The following is a 6,579-nucleotide window of genomic DNA, read 5'->3' as shown; positions in this document are numbered from 1 at the left end:
TATACGACTTAAAAAACGTAAAACTTGGTGAAAGGTAATTTTAAACTAAAATAGAGGTCATGCTAAAGAAAAAGTCTGGGTCTGCGTCTTCAGGGTTCTGAAGACGCAGGTTCAATTCCCGCACTGGGCACTGGATGCCTAATAGCATAAATCAAAGTACCTATTTTCATTTGTTTCACAGTTAAAACCTTGTTTTTTTATTACCTATGGACAATTTATCTATAAGTATACAATTAACTTTTGGTAATGTACATAAAGTTTATTTTTAGACAATTAATATATAGCAGGCCCTTAAGAAAACCTTGACATGGGGTTCATTTTATTATATTCATAGTCCACGTGATTGTAAAAGAAAACATTTCTTTGAAACCGTACCTATACCTACTGTGTGTGACTATTAAATTGCAAGTTTTTAATTTCCTGTTTTAAAACCAGTTTATAAAGTAGGTAAATATTAATTTCAGTCGTATTTGCAGAGATCTTAATGGCATCCTGCCCTAGCACGTAACAGCCATTGGAAACTTCATTCAATTGTGGACTATATTCTCATGGAATAAAGTCCAAATTCTAACGCCGAAACGACGTTTATGCGTAGTTGGATAACACAGTTCGCCCAGCGACGCGACTAAATGTTCCTTTAATATAAGACAGTGCGAGATTTTTGGGAAAATAAACATTTTCCGACATAATTGCCTCTATTAGTCGTGCAAATTGGCAGATTACTTGCGATTTCAGCGGTTATTTGGAACGTTAACATTGTCTTCGCTCACAATAGCTTTTAGGAACATTGAATATTTATAAAATTGTCAGCTAAAATTCAGTACGAAAACTGCAAAGTTGTGCAGATTTACGTACTACTAAGGAATCGTTTTTTATTTGGAACTGTGTGCCGATTTTGAGCTGCTGCTATAAACCCACACAAAGAATGGCCCAATACCTACTTACGTAATGGACAAGCATTTTAGTGGCAGTTTAAGTAAAGAAATGAGAGCCAATGTTAGTTGCAATGAAATGAGAGTTCATAACATTTACTATTTTACGCGGTGATAGTGTGAACATCAACTTTACAATAATAGGTACCTATTCGATATATAAGAACAATTGTTATTTGTCTTATCTTGTTATTTTTATGTCGATAACCAAAAACCCAGGGCGGCGTGGTATGTACAGTCAAACAATATCAGGACCGTAATAGCCAAGATGACAATCGTCTATCGACAAAATGCCGATCGAAAATGTATTGGGATGACTGATTAAACGAAAAGTGATAATGTCCATACATTATTTTAGTTTCGTTCGTTTTCCCCAAGTACTAGTATCTATAGAACCGTGGCTATCTGGCTAGGTAGGTACCTATACAACGATGGCTTGTTCGCCCTCGTCGATATTTCCCGGCGTCATCATCCTAACTGCAGCGCGCGGCGCGTAATTAGAGGCCCGCTCGTTAGGCGAGCCGCTATTACTGACCTCAATTATGTTTTTATTTCACAGCTCTATTATATTTTTATTTCACCGCTTATTTTTATTTCGCCGCAGCGGTAAACGTTCCTTTCGAGCACTTTGTTATTGTTTCTCGGAACTTTAAACGGCACTCCAGACATTTTGTTCTCGTTTAATATAAATGGAAAATGCAATAAACTATTAACAGCCGCGTTGTGCGGATGTTTCTGTCGTCGCATTTTCTTTAAAAAAGTTTTATAGTTAAATTATGTTAACAACAACAAATAGTTGAAAAGGCGTTTAGATTCGCATGATACTCGTATAGCGAAAGTGAAGACTTTATTATTGTAAAGAAGTCTGATGTTTTGGGTTCTCGTTTTAACCTATAATCGTGTTCAATTAGCTTGATGCTACATACTTATACATAATATAACATACATACATTTAAGTCTCATGTTCAGGCAGTAATCCTCAATTAATAGTATGCAGCGTTCGCGCGAGCCGTTTCCCATTTAAATCAATTGTTGGGACGCGACGCGAATGCCCGAGCGCCATTCCAAAGTTAATAGAGTCGGACCAAGCTAACTCTGCATGGCATGTGCAATGACAAAGTGTGGCGATGGCATCAATGACAATTTTTTATGAAAATATGACGTTAATACTGACACGTCAGTCGTTCAAGGCGGTGCGGTGTTAGCTTAGAGGAACTCTAGGTACTAATATGGGTGAGTCGTTATATAACTGGACATAAAGCTAGAAATAGATGGGCAGTGGAAGCAATTACTCGCCGCGGCATGTATGGCATCGTACATTTTGCGGATAGTTTTGCTAGAGTCTGTGATAATAGTGTTTGGTTTTGTTAATATTCTCGATGAGTGTTAGTTGCCTATGAACATAAAAATTATCATTAATGTACTATCAGTCATGCCAATTTGGTTAATCTGCGAATTCGACTTCCCTTCTACCTCCGACAATCAGAATAGTTACAGAAGCCAACACCGATCATGACGCGCCGCGGCCGCGGCCGGCCCGTGGGTAATGTTGTACGCCATTTCATCGGACGGTAATTGTCACTCAATTATTTCCAGGAGAATGGTCGCTGCATTATGTCAGCATAATGTGCGAAATCTCATTTAATATTTAATAACAGTGTTTCGGTATAAGTAGCAAAATTGAGTTAACTGGCTTATTCCAACTCCCAGAATCACTTCATAGGATACGTTTGAGACAAGAGAGTGGCTGACAAGCATGCAGCCCAACAGATGATAAGCAGCTACGTCTATGGGGATCAAAAACTTATTAGTATGAGTTAAGATTTACGCGTAACATCACATCACATCATAAATTAAACGCCCTTTAAAGCATGCAGTATATATTTATTTATTTATTTTATTTATATGAGCCTAGAGTGTCCCACTGCTGGGCAAAGGCCTCCCTCCTCCCTTGTAGTATATAATGATATTTTTATGATACATTAATTTCTTAGAAAATGTATTTAAATCGTTAACTTTTATAATATCCACAGAAAAAGCGCTAGTATTCCCGAAAGTTTGATCCATGGACGCTTGCAACTCCTGAAAAATAATGAGTAATCCAAATCATGGAGATTGGAGAATTAAGCTGGCTGGACTCCCGTAGCTAACGCTGTCTCCGGATGAAGTTTAATATACAGTTCGGTGTACTACCGCAACCGGCGTAACAACCATTGGAAATGTTTAAACTTGGAATTTATTGCACGAGAATACGATAAACAATTGAATGAGATTTCGAACGTCACGGCTGATATGTATGACGGAGAAACGTAGTAAGGCATATCGCGTCCGAAATATAAGCCATTTAAATGTATTCAAGTCCCGGTACAAGTCTCTTAAGTCCTGCGAGCTCAAAGGACCGCTGGACTCCTTTTCGGTTTAATCAACTGTGTAACTAAGAATTTCTGGCTATTTGCGCTTCAACTCGACAGTGGCTATTTAAATTATTCCGTGCGATCGCCTGGCCCTCTTAGCTATACGCTTTTTAAATAGCTTCAGTTGAAATTGTACACAGTAATTAGGTGAAATTTGGGTCATTAGATACGTAAGTCACGTTATTTTTATTGTATGTATTATAATACGCATCTGAAGGTCCTGGGTTTGAATCCAGTATCTTTTTCTGTTTTTATCACGAATATTTTTTTGGTCCTGAGTTATGGATGTTTCCTAAATATATATATGTATATAAGTATTTATCTATATCTATATAACTAGTTCATAACTTTTGGGTACAAAAGACAAAATGTGAACCCTATACCTACCTCTGAATGACCGATTCAGTAAAATCGATAATGTTATAAGTAGATATAAAATATTATAAGGACTTATGAAAGGCAAAGAGAGCTTATGAAAGGCAAAAGACATCCCGGCCCTTTTAATGCCCTACCTTTCTGTATTTTCTTTGTGTTGCACAGATATGAGAATGTTTTCAGCACAGTATTTTCCCAATGATTTCCAATAAACACGAAATTCATAAAATTATTACCTACGTAAGTGCAATAATATGATTTTGGTAAGAGATACGTATTGTAACCATATATGATACCTATTACCACATGACAAGACTTTAAAAAATAAGTACTTTACTTAGGTATTCGTTTTTACTTTTTGAATTTCGGCTAAACACAGTGACTATGTTTGTGTAAAAATAAAGGTTTATTTTAAATAGGTTTCTACACAGTTAAAAGGCTATTTACTTTGCCTTTTATGATAAGTATATTCATGTAGGTAACTAGCTGTACAGCCCAAGATAAACTTATCTGTAAGTAACTATATTCGCCTCAGCGGGTCTTATATCAACAACAGATTTGCACTCCGCCCTCGTCCGCCTCAGCGATTAACTTACAAGCTCCGCGTATTCCATCTCCATAACAGTTTAATGGAAACTTGTAAAAACATGCCTCTCGCCGGAAATTCTCGTCACGTACACGTAAATATTAACGTTGTTTGTACCGGGTCGATGAGACCCGGTGGACGGGTCGTAGGGGCCGGTAACAAGGGCACAATAACTGAGTTAAGAATGGCTCACGACACACCGCGTACAGTGTTAACATAACGTAATTTTAGTTTCAGTTGGTTATAATTAGGTACCTACAGTACGTAACCTGCAATACTGTACTTTTCCACTAAGTGTAACGGTTAGGGAAGAATTTTATAACTTGGAATTTTACACTTGTGGTAATTTTTAAAGCATAATAAATAGGTATGGACTGTAAATATCTTATCTTATCTAATATCGCACAGACCTGGGGCAATTTTATTATTTGTAGGCTTTTACTTAAAAAAAAAAGCAAATTCAGCTTCAATTTGTTCCTACAAAAATCAAAATAATGATAACAATCTAAAGGGACCCACAGATTACCAGTTCGCCGGACGATATCAGCCTGTCAGGTAAACGCAAAACGTGACCGTTCCGAACGACTGACAGGCTGATATCGTCCGGCGAACTGGTAATCTGTGGGCCACTTAACGCAAACTACCTAGTTCCTTTATTGCACAATACATGATCAAATGGTCGATTTGATCGAATAATAAAGCTTCTTGTATACTTGTACAAGTACCTTCTAGCTTGCTGGCTCGCAGCTAGCCAACGCTAACCTCTCTCCGCACTTCAACAAATGCCTGAAATTTCAACGACGCTTCGTACAATTAGGTACCTAAACGCTCAGGGATCCACTTCTCATTTACTTTGCGCAATAAGGGCGCCCGCAGACGTTTGATTAAGCAGCCGTGCTCGGGCAGCCGTATTACCTACCGCACGCTGAGTGGAGCTTGCTATTTTAATTTCCTGTTGCTGTACTTTAGTTTTGCAATTAGTCGGGTCAGCACAGTTCATAATGTATGAGAGCTCTACATGAATTCTCACACTAGAGATTTTTTGAGATGTGATAACCTATGTTGCAAATACTATATTTTAAAAAAAATCTCCACAAAATATGTCACATGGTTTTAATAAATCCAAACTATTATTAAAATAGAAAAAATATATCAAAACATGAATCCGACACTCGAGATTTTTTAATATGCAGTTCTCAAACATATACTCATTATGTATTTATATTTTCTCCCAGCTTGACACCAAAACCAGCTCCCAATAATTTTCTTTATTAAAAATATTTTTTTATATAAAAATAACAACTATGTGTACATAACAATTACATGTTAATTAAGCTCTGTGTATTTACTATATCCTACAAAAAAATCTCTCACGTAAATTAATCCATTTAATTACTATTAACCATTTTTGTTTTGAAAATGTTTTCGTTGCTTCGAGAAAATGGACAGTGGGTTTGTTTTTCACTTTCTCAAATCTCTTTCTCATGTTAGTGTAACAACAAAAAATCTCCCACGTATATGTAATATTGTATGGAATAAAACCATTATTAAATCATCCAAGCTATTTAAATGACCCTAAATGGCGGGTACTGATTCACTGTAGAGAACGTTATATCGACTTCCATATCTCCGTCTCACTTCAATGTTCGCGGCAGACGATTGTTCCGCTTCAACAGCCGAGAGTTCGCGATCCGGTCGACCGTTAATTCCCCCATGACTATCTTACCCAGTTTCATCGGTATGCGTTGCGCGCTTACTTAACACACCTCAGGCCAAGCTCCTATAAAACGCGTAATGCATGCATGCATTGCGGTATCTCCTATACGTCACATATGTCAGCTATGAGGCTATGACATGGCTATGACAGACTGTGGCAGTTAGTTCCAAACAAGTATACAGACTTGTCTACCCACCATAAAGTTTAGCGTAAAGAGAATATATCACTCCTTAGTGAAAAACCATACGGTTTGTGCGAAGTTGAGCGTTATGTCAATGCTAATAAAGATGATGGTTTGACTTACGGAAATGAGTAATATAATATCATTTTATTTTATATTACCAATTCCCGTTTCATTTACACCCAATATTAAATCTTTTTCCGTAATAAAATGCGTATATAATTACTGTCATCATCTGTATTTATTTTATTTCTTTAACCCCCGTTATTCATAAACGCGCTACAAACCTCAATTAGCTAATAATAGTAATAATCGTTTGTCCTTATCTGTCACTTTAACTTATGTATTTGTAAGTAAGGGATAAACATAATTGA

This window comes from Cydia amplana, chromosome 16 (genome assembly GCF_948474715.1).
Source record: "Cydia amplana chromosome 16, ilCydAmpl1.1, whole genome shotgun sequence".
Lineage (NCBI taxonomy): Eukaryota > Metazoa > Arthropoda > Insecta > Lepidoptera > Tortricidae > Cydia > Cydia amplana.
This window is presented reverse-complemented; position numbering follows the sequence as displayed.